Below are 21,124 nucleotides of genomic sequence, written 5' to 3'. Positions count from 1 at the left end.
AGAGAACATGCAAGGCGATTAAAAGTTAGAAGGCACTCTCAGGGTGCTGATGCAGAGACCCTAGTCAGAAACAATTAAGTACTGTACTTCATCACTGGCCACTGATGGGACTTTAAGCCCCAGCACAGAGAAGTTATTTTTAGTGGAGGTTTAAAATGCACTGGTTGAAAAGAGTTTTGTGACTCCCCACTGTTGATCAAGTCCCAAAGTTGGTGATGGGCTTGCATTCTTCTTCCTCAAGAGAAGCACAAAGGTGGTCTGTTTCATTGCCCGGGACTGAGCCTTTATTCTGTATGCTCTTAACATCATATTGGCAGCAACCTCTCTCCCTTGGCTACTAGAAAATAAAATAACCCTCACAGCATGAGTTTCGTTTCAAATCTATGTGAATGGAAACATTATCTGATTGTGTATCTGATGGAAAAGGAAGAAGGGAAACAGGATTGTATCAAATTCTGAAATTAAGAAGGAAGAAAACTCATTGTCTATAAAAATGAGACAGTAAAATTCTGGATTCCGTTCCTAATCTACACATCCTCTTTCAGGCTCTTGTAACCAGACTTTCCTTTTAGAGTGAGGAAGGTTTGATTTAGCCATAATCATTCATGAACTTAGTCTTTCCTTTCTGACAAAGCCAGGCCACTTTCCCAGACTAAAATAGAATATGAAGAATATATATATATATATATATATATATATATATATATATATGTTTTTTTTTTCTTTAAAGGTTGTTTGTCACTTCAGTTCACAAAATGCAAATAGATGGTTTTGAAATCACTTTCCTTCCCGGTGTTACAGTAACTTGCTCCAATTACAGAACCTATTTTAATATTTGTGGTTAGCTTTAAATGACTCAGTGCAAATTGTACATCAGTTATTTTTTAAGTGTCTTGCCACTTGCACTGAACTCTTGTGTTGTAGTTTAATAGCTGTGATTTCTAGAAAAAGGAAATTCTCAAAGTTGGAACTTAACTAGATGCCTGTCATCATATTCGTAACATAGTAAATACTTAAACAATAGAAACATTGCCCACAATGATTTTTAAAGACCAGGAAAGCCCCTAGTGTTCCAAAAGTACATTTGCTCTTTAAAGATGCCGTAACTTAAGTGAGTCAGGAAGCTGTATAGTCTCTAGCTTCTAAAGTTTTAGTGTTGGTTACATAATACAAAGAGCCATTATCTTTCTTTTGATGGGACAATTAATTTTTATTAGAATAATGTTTTAAATAGTCAACCTATTTATTACAACAGAAATTAGAATTAGTCCTTCCTAGTTTAGATATGATACTTCTGCAGCATTGTTTGTATAAACAGCGCTGGAATAGCAAATTTAATAGCAAATTTAAACCTATGTCAGGTCTTTAAATTTTCCTTCCTGCAAACTCAACAGAAAGAGCAAGTTGGGCTTTAAAAAAGTGAAACTTTTTATACCCAGTGGCCTGTCTTGTTGTGATTGCTCAGTAGCAATTTATTATATTGGATATCCAGATTATTTTGTGACAGCAGATTTGACAGTGAATATGGTACCTTCAGTATGTCATTTTGCAAGAAAAGATTATGTTTTAATGGTTTCTAACAGAAGGCCATTCTCTTTATATTTAAAGGTTTCTGCAGGCATGTGGTTAACATGCAGGTTAGAACCTAAACTAAACAGGTTTGTGAGAACAGTCACATTAGTGGAGGTGCGTTTATTGTCCTGCTGAGGAAACCTGTAGCTCAGCCATGAGCACCTGGGACAGTGAGCTTTCTAGCCAACAACTTTTTGTTAGTTTCTTAGTCACTGGTCTTGTATGTGAAGCAGATGGCATTTCACATGCTTAAGTTATGTTGAAAGTATTAGCAGAGGGTGGCAGTTGCTACATATTCTTAAAGCCTTTGTATGTTATCACTTTTACTCTCAAGCTCTTTTCAACGTGTGACTAGAGTGGATCTGAGGCTCTTCGTGCAAAAAAAAAATGTATTTTATTTCAACATCTCTTTGTCTGGGCAAAGCTCTTTAATGCCATACTATTATATTTCCAAGAGGCCTACAGTTCAGTTGTTTTATAGTAAAGGAATGTGTTCAATAAAACACATGCCACAAGTAGAGAAAGATAGTTATTATATAATAGTTTTCTGTTCACAAGAATGAAAACCCTAAAATGATTCCACCTTTTAAATAGGAATCTTTGGATAGCTTTCTGTTTTTGTTTGTTCTTTGTCTTCACATCTTTGTAACACCTTTAGATGCTAAAGCCCCAAAATGTCATAATTTTCACCATAGTGAACAACATCGATCCCCCACAATCAGAGTTACATTTTTTGTCCTGAAAAAAAGTTCCCCATGAACACCAACCAAGAATTGTCCTCTGTTTTACTGACAAGCCCCATAGAGTTAAAAGGAGCCATTTAATTTTCTGTACATTGTCTCTCCTATTTAGAAAGTACATGTAAATTCAAAACATCAAGTTAATGTTATGAATAATGAAGCTAATGCAGAAACCCATTTAACCTGTGCACAAATAAATGTGGTCAAAGAAAGCAAACATATGTTGGTTTAATAGCTTTAGAGTGGAATGACTACACTTTTTTAAATAGCTTCATTCTGTAGAAGTATTAAATTGCTATTCCAAGGCAGCCAGCAATTCACTTCAGAAAGAAGTAGTATAGGTATTGAAGAGTAGGGTGAAAAAAATCTTTAGAAGTTCTTGGTGAAAAGGGACCCATGGAGTGCTAGGGAAGGCTTGTGCTTTAGTCTGCTGAACCTCTGTTCCTTTATGCTGTGATTCTACTCTTGATGCCTTTGGTTTATTGAGTTTTAAATGACTTAATGGGGAGAGAAACATGGCAGGGGAGAAGTGAAGGTCTACTGACTTCTGGTGGTTTTCCATCAAGCAAGAACTTTAAGCAGATGGTCGCTTATAGTCCTCGCAATAGGAGTCACCTTAGAGGTCTCTCCTGGGTCCTCTGATCAGCAGTCACACCACATGTTTACTTTGGAATCTATTTTTAGATGATACTGTATATTGAAGATGCCCCAGGCTCTTATTTGCTCTGTACCTTAATCTAACCTCAGAATTAAGTTGATATATAGGATAAAGACTAGAACCACAATCAAAACACAATAAGCAGCTTAAAAAACTAAGCAAATAAATATGATGTAGGAAGCAGTCTTCCTTGAACTTCCCCAAGTTGATATGAGGTAATGCGCATTTATTCTCCCAAGTCCTCCACAGAGTGAGTCTTGCCACACATACCTTTATATGACCCTGCGTATGTTCCTTTGTGATCAGAATTGTGCACTTCTGTGTAACTAAGTTGGAGACAGGTCTTTTCTAGGCTAAGAAGATATTAACAAGCCAATGTTTCTGACTTTTCAAATTTCAATTTTAGACCCTAGTTGCCTATTCCCAATAGCAAGTTTTAAAATGACTTCTTTGGGGATTTTCTTTGTGGATTAAATTTATTTCCCTCATGACTAATAAGAGACCCCTCAAACATCTGTGATCTGTCCACAATTGTCCCAGACCAAACTTCATGTGATTGAAAGGAGGAATATGACTTACCTACCAGGAAACCAAAATCATTGAAACCAATGAGAGGTATGCAGTTATAATGATACAGTGTTTTCTCAGTTGTGTGGTGTGTGTGCTCAATAGCCTGTTTTCACTGACTTCTACAGGAAATCCCTTTAATGAATAGGGCTAAATCATTTAACCTGATTAAACATATTTAATACTAAGTTTTCTTCTCTGGAAAAAAATCCATTTGAACTTCATAACCTTCAGAAGATGTCTTTGATGTTTTCATTATTACACAGTTTTAATAAGTGTGTATGCCTGCAACGTGCCAGTCATTGCATAAGGCATCAGGACAATAAGATATTTAGTTATAGATGCATGTCCTCATAACCCAGTCATGCACAGAAATACATACAGGTAAGACAAAATTGGATAAATAACAGTAAACATTTTGAAGTGCTAGATATAGAGAAAAGAGTGAATAATGATAAAAGAGGAGTATCAGAAGTAACTTCTACTTTCAAGACAATGGGGGAAGTAATATTTTTTAATAAACTTGAACATCCTGCAGCACTTGTGAACCACGTGATGTTAGGTAACTTTCTTATCCTGTCTAGTTTTCTCATGTAGAAAATAAGACTACTAATAGAAACTACCTGAGTGGGAAGGACTGAATGAATTTATTGAGGAAAAGAGTTGGCCAATATTTCTTGGAACATAGTAAGTGAATATAGTTAGCTTGTATAGGTGTTATATATTTTGATTATTTTCCCAAGCTTTTTTTGTACCTATGATTGATCAGGACATAGCAAAATATATGAAAACTTGACTACAGGTCAATTGAATGACAGAAAATGAACAAGAATCACAGTTCTTATCTAAAAGTAAGAAAATATTGACAAAGGAGATAGAAGCAGTAGAAGAAGTAATGAGGATTACCTTGTTACTAGGCTTGTTCTTTCAAAAATGTTTTGGTGTCAAAGTGCCTGGATGGTGCTGTGTGCTTTGGCAAACACCATGAAAAATTGTAGTTTATCATATAGAATATGATTTAGCACAAAAGTACATATTTAGCTACTTGTATATCTCTTTAAAATTTAGTTGTATATATAGCACATGCATCATATCAAATCAAAGCGATGAGCACCAGTGTCAATTAAAGGATTCTTTGAAACTACATAAGGATGATTGATAAAAAAGGTTAAACAGCTTTATTTTCTACTTGTCAGTTGATTTCATAATCTGTTGACAATATATGAAATATATCTTCTTCTCTTAATTTTTCTAAATATATGACAGATTTTTTTCTACTGAGAACAATTTGAAAACCAGTGATATAGAAGAAACACAACTATGTCTTAAGAATCATCACATGGAAGAATTATTCCCTAAGCTTTTTGAAAATGGCTATAGAGATCATCCAGTTTCAACTAGTTTGCACATATTTTATTATAAACTCTTCATAGTTTTGCCAAGAAATTCTGACCACTAAATGAAAAAAAAATTTTTTTTTTTTGCTATAGATTAGTGTGTGTGTGTGTGTGTGTGAGAGAGAGAGAGAGAGAGAGAATGTGTGATGCCTATTAATCTAGTGAATCCTGGAAAAGGGTATGATTTGCTGCTATGGGGAGATAATAAGGGATAGATTATGTTAAATCTGTATCAAAAGAAAGGACACATATTTACTGGGATGTCTACGAACTTTGCTTCATAATTATAGGAGTCAAAAAATCTAAACCATCACATTCAGATGCAAGCTGAAGGTCAATCAAGTAAACAGTGTGCTCTGAGAATGTTTTCATAAACACTAGGAGACGTCATTATACCATAGGTAATGATTGCATTGCAATTATGTCTGACTTGTTTGGGGTTGCTTTCAAGTGTTTTAATCTCTTTGAGTGTGTACTTTAAAGAGTTTGTTATTGGGAAACATACTGTGAATATAAGGTTATGTTCTAGTCTAAAGCCCTTCATTTTAGAAATGAGAAAACTGAGGTCCAAAGTGACGGGCTTCACTATTTTTTTTTTTTTACATTTATTTATTTTTGAGAGACAGAGAGAGGCAGAGTACAAGTGGGGGAGGGGCAGAGAGAGAAGGAGACACAATCCAAAGCAGGCTCCAGGCTCTGAGCTGTCAGCATGGAGCCCGATACGGGGCTTGAACTCACAAACTGTGAGGTCATGACCTGAGCTGAAGTCAGACACTTAATGGACTGAGCCACCCACGTGCCCCCAAAGTGTCAGGCTTCTCTAACGCTGCAGAAGGAAACCAGATCAAGATTCCAGCATTTACCCTATACCCAGTAATATAGCTATATTTGTATAGTTGGTCCCTACACTATTATCTAGAACCATTCTAGTTCTTGTGAAGTATGAAGTACTTCTAAAACAAATTCTCTGAGCATATATACTCATGGGAAAGCAACAGGCTTTAGTGAAAGGAAATTGCAGCAATGTGGAATTGAACACCATTTATTTGCCTATATTCAGTTGTTTTTTGAAGAGTGAGATAGCTTCAAAAGAGATCCAGGTCATTTTCAAAACTCAGAGCAGTCATTAATGAGTTCTCACCTTGGTACACAGTTTGCCTCTCAAGCAATACACCTCTAATGGTTCCTGTTGATTTTTCAGTTCTGTGGTGAAGGTGATATTGTTGATGCCTTTGGAATATTTTCATTTAACTATTTCCAATAAATGTAGTTCCTAGCTAGGCATTTGCTTTTATATTCCTTAACTATCAAACCTGTGCTGTAACTTGGTATTATTCAATAGGGAATATACTCAATATATTTTACAATGATGAGTTCCTAACTATGTTCACATGGAACTTTTTGCTGAGCTTACATTTCATTTGGTTTTACTTGTCTCTACATTTTCATCATAGCTAGTGAGCAACTTAAGTAGTATTTTTAGGGTCAGATGGTCATAGATTTTATCCTACGTGTACATATTACAGACTCTTTGAATAGGGTTCTTAACCATTCAGACTTTAATTTCTCATCTATAAAATGGAGAATAATAATGTCTATCATTTAGGGCTATTAGGATTAAAGGAATTGTACTTCAGTGCTATTTCAGTGCACATAGCTGTATAGCTGTGTTCCATAGTCTTTAAGAGATCCTAAGGCATGTTAGCTATTTCTATAGATAGCAAGTACAATTCAGCATATTGATTTTATTTTGGGTATCTCAAGCAACCAACATTTAATGATTTTATTAAAACTCAAAATAAATTCCTTAAATTAACTGATTTGTATAGCCAAAATAATTAAAACATTTATTTCCTAAGGTTTTGCTGGGGGTAGGCCAGGAGGGAATTGAGCCCAGGGATTAATCCTTGGGGAAAAAATGGAACAAGAACATGCAATGATTTGCATCCTCCAAAATCATCCTTACATCTGAGCTAAGGTATTAGTAGGAGCTATTGCAGATTCTGGACCAGCCTTATCTCTTCTTATAGAGGATGTGACTTCCTCCTGCCTGTTCTCCAGAGGATTATTAGGGTTTCTAATTTCCTGTCCTTCCAAGTAATATTCAAAATATTCTGAGAAGAAGCACTTAGTGAGCAAAGTTTACAGGAAGTATTTGCCCTGTCATATGGGTTAAATCCAAAGAATGTGAACTCAAATAGACTTTGGAACAGCGTCATTAGCTATTTGAATTAATGTCAATTAACAACTCTTAGCCACATTTTCCTATTAGTAAAAAAGGTGATAGCAATTCTTCTCTGATTTGAGAGTATTTAATAAGATGATATATATAAAGAATAGTGTCTAGAACAGAGAAATTCAATATATATTCATTCTTATCTGACTGAAAAGGATTAGATCAATTTTACCCTACCAGAGTGTGCTTTCATTTCAGAAAGAGTGGTCCTTGATTAATATACACCTGATGCTGGTGTGGGTAAGACACAGGTATTGGTGAAGAAATTTTAAAGTTCAGCCTTATCTTCCCTTATCACAGATGATAAAACTGAATGGAAACTGTATTTTCCTTCTAAGTTTATGCTGATGATTTGAGGCCAAAGTAAAAGCCAACTCTGGATCTCCTGTAGCCAATCTCAGTTAGCAACACTGATTTAAACACCTGTAACATCCTCAAGAAAAAAAAAAAAAATAAGTAACCAATATGACCTGACCTAGCTTCTATTTGGGGTCTGAAAGCTCCAAATTATGTTGCTAATAGTTAAACATTAAATATACTTATTAAAACTATATCACCACACTATATTAATACCTTTAAAGGAAGTTCATGTTTCAAGTTTGCCTGAGGATGACAGAACCAAAGAGATCTATCTTAAACTAGGATAGCATAACAGCAACAAGCCTTTTTGACAAATTGAGGGTTCTGGATTCTAGTAATTCAGTGTTCTTACATGGGGTGAGGTTGGTCCTGACCTCTGCAGAATGGTGGAGAAGTGGCTGTAACGGCAAAGGGAAACAGGAAATGTAGCACACTAAGATTCTCAATGTGGTATGATGGACAGAGACAGTAAGAGTGGAGAAGAAAGTCCCCTATCACTAGCCTTCCTGTTTTCATTGGGTTTTTATTTGTTTGTTAGTGTTTTTTAAATGCTCTTCTCTAATGCTTGCAGTCATTCATTGGTTGTCTTTGCAGTAAACTAAGCCATTAGCATTGGGCAGGAAAGAGCGCAAAGATTGTGAGTTATAAAAGAAACAAGACAATGCATGAAAAATGAAGTGACATGTTGGCATGAAGCGGATATGGTTGAGGAAGCTTGATATTGTTGAGAACATGTAACTTTTTCCTTCAGATGCCACAAAGTGAAACCTGAGCTCATTCTACAAATAAGTTCATCTGAAAACTGGGACAAACTTTTCTTTTTCTGAAAATACAATTTATAAAAATATTGAAAAGTATCAAATCTTTTTTTGTGGTAGTGTGTATCTTTATTTCAGTTGGTCATTTTATACAACACATAAGTTACAGAATCAGTCAATATTTTTAAGGACTAATTAATTCCCTGGTAGTGAGCTAGGTGCTTACTTTGTTACTTTGTTACCCTTCCTTGCAACTGATTTTAATTATATACCTTGATCAGGAGGGATACTGAAAATTTTAGACATATTAAATGATTAGCCTATATTCTCCCAGGTAGAAAGTCATTAGATTCTAACCCCTTCATTCTGAGAATTGCTTTATGAATGAATTTATAGCAATGCCATAGAATTCAATTTCTGTATAAATATACAATAAAGAAAAATAATATATACAAGTGAGAATGCCAAACTAAACCATCTTCACAAATAACTATGTTCATGAGGGTAGGACAGGCTACATTAAAAATATTCTTAAAATTACACCTGAAATGAATATATCATATAGCAGATATATCTCAATTTGAATATATTAAAAATTAAAAGATAAAAATGATCTGACATTAAGAAATCAATTCTTAAGTCAGCCCAAGAAATTCATTAGTTTGAAGAGCAGCCAAATTGAAGCCTTTATAATAAACACGAAAGTTTGCCAGCTAATACTCACAATTCCTATGTATAAAGCGTCTTCAGAGGTATCTGGGTGGCTTAATCAGTTGAGCATCTGACTCTTGATTTCTACTCAGGTGTTCATCTCAAGGTCGTGGGATTGGGCTCCCCTCTCGGACTCCGGCTCGGTGCTGAGTATGGAGCCTTCTGAAGATTCTCTCTTGCTCTTGCTGTCTCCCTTACCCCCACTGCCCCTCCCCAACACGTGCACATGCACGCACTCTAAAACAATAATAAAAGCAGCTTCATATTAATGTTTCTCAAAGTATACTCCTCCGTGTACCTAAATTAGAATACCCTGGGATACTTGTAAAAAGGCAATTTCCTGGTCCCTCCCCTAGATATACTAGATTAGATCCCCTAAGTAAGGGAGGAGAGGACCAAGGAATTTTTATTTTAACCAGGACCTCAGATGCCTCCAGTGTACATGAAATCTTGGAAAGCACTGCTCCAGCATTTGAGAACTATAGCATCTTGAACACTTTGATATTTTCAGCGTTTACTCAACGTGCACATTGCACCTGAAATCAGGGTGTTGGAAATATGGTGATGGTTTGGCAAAAAAAAACCTGCCTATTTTTACATGGATATAAATTTAAATTTTTTAATGTTTATTTATATTTGAGAGAGAGAGAGTGTGTGTGAGTGGCAGAGGGGCAGAGAGAGAGGGAAACACAGAATCTGAAGAGACCCCAGGCTCTGAGCTGTCAGCACAGAGCCTGATGGAGGGCTTGAACCCACCAATCATGAGATTATGACCTGAGCTGAAGTTGGACCCTTAACCAACTAAGCCACCCAGGTGGCCTTACATGTATATAAATTTAATAAGTGAATATCTTATCATGTACCAGGCTGCATTTATCAGTCAAGTTACATGAAAATAATTCTCTGCCTCATTTAAAAAAAAAAAAAAAAAAAAAAGTTGCGTAGGGCTGAAAAGGGCTGAGAAAATAGTCAAACTAACTGATATAAAGCAGTATTATTCCATTTTTCAAGGAGCACACTCTATTTAGAAATTCCTGGAGAATGAGGTGAAATCTTAGAAACTCTGAGAAGAATGAAAATTTAACTGTACCTCCTGCCCCATGTTTATCGCTTCAAGTTTTATGGCAAAAATGCACTGAAAGCCAGGACCTACTTATAAGGCTGTGTAAATGCTTACTGTTTTTTACTTTGTGCAGGAAATTAGAGCTTTCATATGAACTAGAAGTAATATTCAGCCTGGCATAAAAGGTCTTGAACACCTCTGCCACACACACACACACACACACACACACACACCGCCGCCGCCGCCGCCGCCGCCACCACCACCACCACCACCACTACCACCTGCCTTAGCAACACATGCTTTGAACCTGTAGGAAAACAATTTTCTGGATTAATTTTCTGGATTAAACAATGCACAACTATGCTAGCCGTAATGTGGCATTTCTTTTCCTCTCTGCAGATTCAGTTCTGAAATAACAAAGGAATCAAAAGATGATATAATACATGATAGCTCATAATTACAGAAAACCTTAAACCAGGTTAAGCCTCATAATAAACTTGTGAGGTGGTTCCTGATGTTGCCTTCGGTTTATATATGTGGAAACTGAGGCACCTAGGTTAGGTTACCCGCCCAAGGTTTTAAGCCCTTAGCAGGATTCTAAAATCAAAGGACAAATAGCACTGGAGCCCATACTCTTAATTACTATGCTACAGCGCCTCCTAGCGCCTGGTGTAAAGCACTGGAATGAGCCAGTGTCTGCTTGTGTCCTTCTCATCTGTGGCTTCTGATTTATATAGTGAGAGAAGGAAAGAAAAATGTAATGTAACGTGCTCTGAGGTATCCCCTAAGCTCACATCCCTAGTTCTTTTTCTTTAATGTTTTATTTATTTCTGAGAGATAGAGAAAGAGAGAGACAGCGAGAGAGAGACAGCATGAGCAGGGGAGGGTCAGAGAGAGAGGGAGATACAGAATCTGAAACAGGCTCCAGGCTCTGAGCTGGCTGCAGCACAGAGCCCGTCGCGGGGCTCGAACTTACAAAACGTGAGATCATGACATGAGCAGAAGTCAGAAGCCCAACCGACTGAGCCACCCAGGCACCCCCACAACCCAAGTTCTAACTAAAATAATATGTGGTATATTTTGCTTTCATCGTGAAAGCTTTGTGGATGTTTTCCAAAGTCAAAACCAGCGAACTACAGTGTTCTATTGCCTGGCTCCAGATGGCATCTGAATTTTCACTGTGGGGCATAGGAGCATGTGGTGGGAATCAGACGGACCTAATTGCAGTACCTTCCACCCATGTGATCCCAGGTAGCTGTCTCAGCTGCTCAGACTCATAATTTCATTTTTAACATTTATAACATTGGTTAAATGTTGTTTATGTTTAAGAATTGTGCTACACAGTCTCTAGGGTAACTTAATGCTTTTCCATACCTCATGAAGGAATTTGGTAGATTAGAACATTAAAGATTAGGGAAGTTAATACCTCTGAGGTTACAAAATTACTAAAAGGTAGAGGTGGAATTTGAACCTGTGATTTAATAGGCTTACACTTTAAGGTTGAGATTCTCAGACAAAAAGAGTTAACCTTGAAATTTGTGGTGTCAGACTTTGGAAAGTAGCTCAGAAACAAAGCTGTTGAGAACCTAATGCAGACTAGTGCAAAAAAGGGACTTGTCTTATACACACGGATGCCTGAGCTATAGGATTCAGTGCCCTGTTTGTGTGCAAACCCTCACAATAACCCCAAGTCATGAATAATATCCCCTTTTGTTTTAAAGATGTGAAAACAACAGTCTCATCATTTGAACGTTGTCTATCTTGAGGAATGATCTAATAATAAGTCAGATTTTCCTTAGGAGTTTAAGTGCTGATTTTTTCCTGGAACTACACTTCCATTGGTAGTCAGAAGATGGCACTGTGAAGTATAAAGTACAGCACAAGCATATCTCTTTTGTAGATTTAACCCCTTTATAGACTGATACATCTCAAAATTGATACCTTAAAAAATGACTTGATTTCATATAAAAATCATAAGCATATACATGTATGTATATATAAGTCCAAGTATGTGTGTACCTGTGTTATGCATATGTATAACATGCTTTATACTATATTATATAAATTTTTAATTATAAAACAGATATTTTACAGTTTTCTGAAAACGTATTCTTAAAATAGGAGTTGGGAGCACACTGCTGTTAGCTTAGTTCCATTCATCATTGTAACTTCTATATATCCACTTTCCTCCTTAAGAATAGACTTGAAAATTGGAGAATGTACCCATTCCCTTACATACTCTTTTACTCAAGTGACCTATTAAAAGGATTTTCAAGGATAGACTTGAAGGGGAATAGGCATCCTGTGAGATAGACATGCCTGACATGTTTATACTATTTAAATTTTACCTTTCATACCTGCTCATACATTTTCACACCACCCTGTGTAGCAAGCAATTAGTAACAACCCCTTTTTACAAAAATGAGGAGACCATTACTAGTGACAGTAGGCGGCCCAGACCTGAGGCTTTGAGCTCTACTTTTACAGCAGCAGAGCCCGCGTCTGGAGAGAGCGGCTATTCTGGTCACTTGGGTTGTATCTCTATGGGATGGAGAGCAGGGTAAGAGGACACACGTGGTGCTTCTTATTTATTTGTTTATTCATTTATAATTTTGAATTTATTTATTTATTTATTTTAAATTTACATCCTAGCTAGTTAGCATATAGTGCAATAATGTTTTCAGGAATACATTCCAGTGATTCATCCCTTATGTATAACACCCAGTGCTCATCCCAACAATGCCCTTACTCACTTAGCCCATCCCCCCACCCACAGCCCCTCCAGCAAGCCTCAGTTTGTTCTATCTAAGAGTCTCTTACATTTTGTCCCCCTCCCTGTTTTTATATTCTTTTTGCTTCCCTTCCTTATATTCATCTGTTTTCTATCTTAAATTCCTCATATGAGTGAAATCATATGATATTTTTCTTTCTCTGACTGACTTATTTTGCTTTGCATAATACCTTCTAGTTCCATCCATGTTGTTGCAAATGGTACGATTTTGTTCTTTTTGATTGCCAAGTAATTCTCCATTGTGTATACACACACACACACACACACACACACACACATATATACCACATTGTGTTTATCCATTCCTCTGTCGATGGACATCTGGGCTCTTTCCATACTTTGGCTATTGTTGCTAGTACTGTCATAAACACTGGGGTGCATGTGCCTCTTTGAAACAGCACACCTGTATCCCTTGGATAAATATCCAGTAGTGTAATTGCTGGGTGGTAGGGTAGTTCTATTTTTAACTTTTTGAGGAATCTCCATACTGTTTTCTAGAGTGGCTACACCAGTTTGCATACCTCCCAGCAGTGCAAGAGGGTTCCTTTTTCTCAGCATCTTCACCAACATCTGTTGTTTCCTGAGTTATTAATTTTAGCCATTCTGACTGGTGTGAGGTGATATCTCATTGTGGTTTTAGTTTGTATTTCCCTGATGATGAGTGATGAACATTTTTTCATGTGTCTGTTACCCATCTGATGTCTTCTTTGGAAAAGTGACTATTCGTGTCTTTTGCCCATTTCTTCCCTGGATTGTTTGGGTTTTTTTGATGCTGAGTTTGATAAGGTCTTTATAAATTTTGGTTACTAACCCTGTATCTGATACATCATTTGCAAATATTTTCTCCCATTCCATTTTAGTTCTGAAGAATGTTTCCCTCTCTGTGCAGAAGCTTTTTATTTTATTTTCTTTCTTTTGTTCTTTCTTTCTTTCTTTCTTTCTTTATTTTTTAAATGTTTTATTTATTTCTAGGAGAGAGAGAGACAGTGTGAGCAGGGGAGGGTCAGAGAGAGAGGGAGTCACAGACTGAAACAGGCTCCAGGCTCTGAGCTGGCAGTCAGCACAGAGCCCTACGTGGGGCTCGAACCCACGAACCGCGAGATCATGACCTAAGTGAAAGTCAGACGCTTAACCGACTAAGCCACCCAGGCGCCCCAGAAAGCTTTTTATTTTGATAAGGTCCTGATATTTCATTTTTGCTTTTGTTTCCCTTGCCTCCAGAAATGTGTTGAGTAAGAAGTTGCTGCAGCCAACGTCAAAGAGATTTTTACCTGCTTTCTCCTCTAATATTTTTATGGTTTCCTGTCTTACGTTTAGATCTTTCATCCATGTTTAGTTTATTTTTGTGTATGGTGTAAGAAAGTGGTCCAGGTTAATTTTTCTGCATGTCACTGTCCAGCTTTCCCAGCATTTACTAATGAGACTGTCTTTTCCACTGGATATTCTTTCCTGCTTTGTGAAAGATTAGTTGGCCATAAGTTTGTGTTTCTTTTTATAAGGGCACTAATCTCATCACGAGGGCTCCACCCTTATAATCTAATTACGTCTCAAAGGCTCCATTTCCTAATTCCATCTCAGTGAGAGTTAGGGCTTCAACATATGAACTTTTGGGGAACCCAGACATGTAGTCTGTAACGTGCCTGTTGGCTAGGAAAGGAGAGGATAGAGCCTGATAGCTAAGAGTACTCCCAGTTTTCATTTTTGGAATCTGAAGCAAGAGCTACCAGCCTAGTAGGATTAAAGGAGGTGTGGTGCATATGTGGTATTCGATATGTTTTTTTTTTTTTTAATACATGGTATTGGTCTATCTGTGTACCTTTCATAAATCAATATGAGTACCTGCCTTTAAACCTTACCACTTTAATGAGCTAAGATTCAGTTTCTTGGTATGTGTCAGTAAACTCCAAATTACAATGCCTTAAATAAGATATACATTTATTTCTCTTACATATGATACACATAGAGGTAGGAAATTACAGGTTGGTTGATTCTCCATGACCAACAAGCAAGTTGTATTATCCCTGCATGGGCCTGAGGCACTTTTATCTTAAACAGCTCCTTCCCCCAAGTATATATGTGTGTATATTGATGTGTGTGTGTGTGTATGTGTATACACTTATGTGTGCATATATATGTGTGTATATGTATGTTTTGTGACTGTTATAAAAATGAGTATATTTTTATACTTTTTAAAATCTTAATTCAGTATACATAACATATAGTGTACACTCATCATGGTAAGTGTATTCTTTAATTTCCATCACCTATTTCACCCATTTCCCCATCCCCTTCCTCTTCCATAACCATCAGTTTGTTCTCTATAGTTTAGAGTATGTTTCTTGGTTTGCCTCTCTTTCTTTTCCTTTGCTCATTTGTTTTGTTTCTTAAATTCCACATATGAGTGAAATCATATAATATTTATCTTTCTCTGACTGATTTCTTTTGCTTACAATTATGCTTTCCAGCTCTATCCATGTTGTTGTAAATGGCAAGATTTCATTCTTTTTTTATGGTTGAATAATATCCCATTATGTCTACCACTTCTTTATCCATTCATCAGTCGATGAGCCCTTGGGCTTCTTCCATAATTTGGCTATTGTTAATAATGCTTCTATAAACATAGAGGTACATATATCCTTTCAAATTAGTGCTTTGAAAATTTGCTTTGGGTAAATACCCAGTAGTGTGATTACCGGATCATAGGGTACTTTTATTTTTAACTTTTTGAGGAACATCCATACTGTTTTTTACAGTGGCTTCACCAGTTTGCTTTCCCACCAACAGTGCAAGAGAGTTCCTTTTTCCCCACATTCTAACCAAAACTTGTTGTTTCTTGAGTTTTTTATTTTAGCCTCTCTGGAAGGTGTGAGGTGATACTTCATTGTAGTTTTGATTTGCATTTCCCTGATGATGAGTGATATTGAGCATCTTTTTATGTGTGTGTTGATCATCTGTATGTCTTCTTTGGAGCAATGTCTGTTCATGTCTTCTCCTTTTTAATCATATTTTTTGGGTTTCCTGGTGTTGAGTTTTACGAGTTCTTTATGTATTTTGGATACTAATGCTTTATCACCCTTGTGTTGCAAATATTTTCTCCCATTACATAGGTTGTCTTTTAGTTTTATTGATTCCTTTGCTATGCAGTATTTTATTTCGATGTAGTCCCAATGGTTTATTTTTGCTTTTTTCCCCTTGCCTCAGGAGACCTTATCTAGAAAAATGTTGTTACAGTCAATGTCAGCTAAATTACTGCCTGTGCTCCCTTTTAGGATTTTTATGGTTATAAGTCTCACTTTAAGTCTTTAATCCATTTTCAGTTTATTTTTTGTGTACAGTACAAGAAAGTGGTTCAGTTTCATTCTTTTGCATGTAGCTTTCCGTTTTAAGTTTTTATTTTAAAATATATTTTAAAATATTTTTGAGTCCCTGAAAGTATCATGGATCCCAGGCACTGTGTCCACTGAGCCTAATGGCCCTCCCTGTCAGGAGGGACCCAGTCTCTTTCTAGCTCTCTACTCTGCTGAAGTCCTTGTCATCATGGTCCAAGCGGATTTAAGAGAATGGTTGTATCCAGCTAAAAGGGAATCTGGGACTTGCAGTCTTTTTTCCTGGACTGTATGTTTAGGTAAAAATCAGGGTTTTGTTACTAAGTGACAAAGGGACAATAGATATTGGAAGCTCTATTAAAATTATCTTTGTCTTTCCTTTGAACTGCTTTTCCAGTTCTCTGCTAGGTAAATGCTTCCCATTACCCCCAAATATTTTTCTCTTTTCATTACAGTGAAATAGAAACTAGATGTCTCCCTCTAGAAGTTATTTTAAAAATGGCGAATTTCCTGAATGAGAGTCATTGTTTTAGTTTATAGATAAAAGCTTCTACCAGTGGGGCAGAAGTTAAGAGGTGGAAACCAAACTAGGAAATAGTTTGAGCTTAAAGAGGAGTATTTAAAATTAATTATTTTATGTGACTCCTAGATATTTACCAACAATAAAATAGTATCAATAATGGTTGAATCATGCACTTAGTGCTTGTTTTCTGAAGGTAACCAACTTAAAGACAAGGTTCGCATATATCTTGTGTCCTTATACTGTGGCCTTATAAATGCTCTAAGTATTTAAAAGTAGATGCTTTGCTTCTGTGTTTTTCTCTTAAACTTTTTTTCTTTTTTGTATGTGTGTGTAGGTGGGAAGATAATACACTCTAGGTGATTTTTAAATTTTTAAGTAAATGATGCAATATTTTTAGGAATTATGTTGGGATTTTATATTACCAGGAGCTGCCATTTTCTCAAATTTGCACCCTTGCAAGAAACCTTCCCTCTGGAGGAAAGACAAGAGCTAAAGAAATTTGTCTGCACAGTGCTGCCCAGTTGGAGCAGGGATGCCATGATTATGGTAACACAGTAACTGAAATAATGGATTTTGGATACCAGGCTGATTAGCGAAGGAAGTGAAGCCAAGACGGTTCTGAAAACAAAAGCAGAGACCAAGGATCTAGAAATCTCCAGAGGCTCCCCAATGGATGTGGTGGTAGTTACAAGCTGAGAAAGCAAATGGGGTGGTGGCCACAAATCAGTGGTTTAAACCTTAAGAACCTTTTTAGAATCATAACATTTCCTATTTCAGTGGATCTTTCTACCCAGCCCTTTCTTTTTCATCAGCATTTGTCTACCTGTAACTTTTCACATGCCAAATGTACAGAGTGTGTGTACAAAGAAGTGATGAAAAGGTGATAGTCTAGGAAAACAAGAGTTGCTAGACAGAATGCTAAGTGAAAGACCAAGTGCGAATGGAATTGATTTAGTGTTTTGATGTGTGCAAGCATTGTACATTCTATAAATGTCATCAGGATTCTCTGGCTGTGTTTTGTAATAAGCACATTGGGTTGGGGGGTTGGGGGAAGGGTACACAGACTCTTGGAAATAGAATGGTTTTTTTTTTTTTAATTTTTTTTTTTTTTATGTTTTATTTATTTCTAGGAGAGAGAGAGAGAGACAGCATGAGCAGGGGAGGGTCAGAGAGAGAGGGAGTCACAGACTGAAACAGGCTCCAGGCTCTGAGCTGGCAGTCAGCACAGAGCCCGACGCGGGGCTCGAACCCACGAACCGCGAGATCATGACCTAAGCGAAAGTCGGACGCTTAACCCACTAAGCCACCCAGGCGCCCCGGAAATAGAATGTTTTAAAGATAAATAGTGACCACAGTGCCTATAAACAGATACCTGTGGTGCATCACTGGCATTGAACTTTAGTTTGTGGAAGAGGAGAATGGATTGGTGGAATAGAAGTACTCCACTGAATACAGACCGTATTTCTGGTCTGTTGTTTCCTGGCAATAAAAAAGACATACAAGACAAACTGGCAGAAAGAGGGAGATAAGTCATTGGTGATGATGAGTCCCTTATTCCTCATCGTTAGTGAAGCAAAGTATAGTGACATGAGAAGAATGGATTCAGAGTAAGTGTACTTGCACTATAAGTGAGCAACTCTGAACAAATAGTCACCTCTTAGTGGAACTCAGAAGGTAGCTGGACAGGGCTGCAGCCGAATGAGGGAGGTGTGTGGTAGTACTGGCTGCAAGCACATAGTGAGATCAGGCCCTGCCTCCCTCCAGCCTAACTCCCCACTGGATGATCAGGAATTTCATTTTGTGGGGGAAGATATGGTATCTTCTTCATAGGGAGCCTGCTAAATTTATAATGTTTATGTAAAGAAAATGATTAACATAATTCTGTGGTTAGGTTTTGAAGCTTTTGTTTTTTTTATTAATGATGAGGCAGTGAGGTTATGACAACACAGCAATATTATGTGAAACTAATTACCAGGAGCATTTTTTTTTTTTTTAAGAATTCTCCCTCCTGGTGTTGGAGCAAGCAATATTGTTGGAATAAGCCCCTCAGATGAAAACAGCTCTGTTGGAATGCATAGCTCAGGGAAAGCCAAATTCATAAAACCAAGGACTGGATAGAACAAGCTCAGGCTAATTAGAGATGAACATAAAAGCTGACTGTTCATATGACTTTATGTCAGGAGTCCCAAAGAGGAGAGTGAATGAACTATTAATAAGACCAAAAGTTGTAGCAAATAATCATTGCTAGTAAGACTTTTCTGCTGATTTGAGTTCTGAGTGCCTGCAAGTGAAGGATGCTGGGAGATGTTATTTGCTGTTCCTAAATTTCTGGCAAAGACTACAGCCAGGAAGACAGTCATATGTATATATACATATATACATATACATATATATATACATATATATATATACATATATATACATATACATATACATATATACATATACATATATATACATATATACATATACATATATATACATATACATATATACATATACATACATATATATACATATACATATATATATAATTTTCTTTTTGGTAAATTCACCCAATTGACCCAGGGCCTCTGTTACAGGGGTTGTACATTCATCCAGAGATCCTCCACCCCCCACCCTGCCCTGGAGTACATTATGGAATCCTGTACTGTGCCCAGTAGCCCAGGATGTGTGTGGTAAGAGGATAGAAGTGGGCAGTTATGCTAGAAAGACTACATCTTCCGTAGTTTATTCTCCTCCTTCTGGAGAAGTTCAGTTTCCTGAACCCAAGGGTCCTGAGCTATAAGTGACACTTTTGAGAACCAGCAAGAAGAATAATTTGACAATTGTTTGGTTTAATAGCAAAGAAGGATATGCAAATTCATTTAATTAATATTTACTAAGAACCTACAAAATGCCAGGGAATAATGTTAAGTGCTTGGGAACTTAGATGTATAATAAGGAGATCCTTTGTGGAATGTGAGGGACATCAAATGTTCAAACAGGAGAGAAAAGATTCCCACATCTGTGAATGGAGAGGAGAGAGCTGTGGAAGATGTCAGAGAAATCAGTGTCTTTTCTTTGGGTTTCAACACCTGGAGGGACATTTTCAGGACCAGTTTTTGCTCAGAAAAATAAATTCCAGGAATATTCGAACCCATGGCTTATAAGCAGAGCATTAAGAAAGGAAAATAGATGGCCAGTTTGCCCATTTTCCATACTTAAAAAAATAATCCCCTTTATTGGTTATGTAAATCTGGATTAAAATTTGTCACGTAAATGAATCTTATGTAACTTGAGTAGCCCCAGAAAATTTTGCATTAAGAGTTTACATATAATCAGTGTATTATCACTATATACAAACACATTTTTAGTTTTCAAATAAGACTATGACATTTTACTGGGTTGACAAAGAAGTGAGACAGATTTGTCTGTGAGTAGGCACTACATACATAGGCATGAGACATCTTCAGTCTTGTATGAAAGTGCATAATAACTGTAGAAGTCTTGCCTGTATTGGGATGGGAGATCCTAACCTCTGAGGACATGGGTAGCCCAAAAAGTCCTTAAGTTTAAGATTCAATCTCCATAAAAGAAGGATAGAGTTAGAATGCCTCAAGCAGAAGAGATAATATAGGGAGTCCATGTTATGGGAAGTTGACAGGATAGTAATTCAGTTCAACATCCAACATTGTATCATGTGGAAGAAGCAACATAGTGAAGTGGAATTCTGAGGCTGTGGAAAGTCTTCTTGGTGCCGGGTCCAGCTTCTCTCCATTAGGAGTTCCGCTCTTTACCAATTACTGTTTTGGCTGCCAGTGGCTAACAAACGCTTATCTCCCCCAAACTGTCATAAGTGCAATGAGATTTTTCCCCTAAACCTGAGTTTTATTCACTCTGTCAGTCAGCAACACCCTCTCGCATTTCTAACCTCCCGATAGGGTTTCTCCCCCTGTCCCTGGGTGCTACATATTTTCTATCTCCTCCTATAGGTTAAGTTGGCCTCACCCCCACCACTGGATAATATGCACCCTCTCTCTTCATGAAGTGCTTGTCCCTGGTCCCTCACCCTGAAGGTCAACAACCATGTGCCCAACATGCAGGTAAAAACAGAATGCCCCCTGCCTCAAGATGAGTCTGCCTCTGTGGTAAGTTTGTGCCCCAGAATTCTCCCAAGGGACCAGGTGAAACTAGTCTCCTGACAGAACCTCTTCTGTGCTGAACATTTTTGTCCTGTTATGTTTTCTTTTTACCTTTTGAAAATCTTTACTCATCCAGGTAAATCAATGCCAAAAGATGCCCTGTTTAGACTTTACTTTTAGGAAAACTGACATAAGGCAGAGAAGGACAAATATCATATGTTTGCACGTATAGGAGGATTAGGAGGAACTTGACGGAGGAACAAGGGGGAGAAGAAGGGGGGAAATGGTGGGGGAAAGG

At 37.1% G+C, this 21,124-nt stretch overlaps 1 protein-coding gene across 2 annotated transcripts in view; it reads left to right on the top strand.

Annotated features, from left to right (window-relative positions):
* LUZP2 (leucine zipper protein 2) overlaps positions 1-21,124 on the top strand; it is a 457,455-nt gene that overhangs the window by 867 nt on the left and 435,464 nt on the right. The gene's annotated exons all lie outside the window — the stretch shown is intronic.

The sequence above is a fragment of the Hyaena hyaena genome, unplaced genomic scaffold (genome assembly GCF_003009895.1).
Source record: "Hyaena hyaena isolate Hyena2069 unplaced genomic scaffold, ASM300989v1 scaffold_630, whole genome shotgun sequence".
NCBI classification, from domain to species: domain Eukaryota; kingdom Metazoa; phylum Chordata; class Mammalia; order Carnivora; family Hyaenidae; genus Hyaena; species Hyaena hyaena.
The sequence above is the reverse complement of the archived record's forward strand: the minus strand, read 5'-3'. Positions and strand labels throughout refer to the sequence as shown.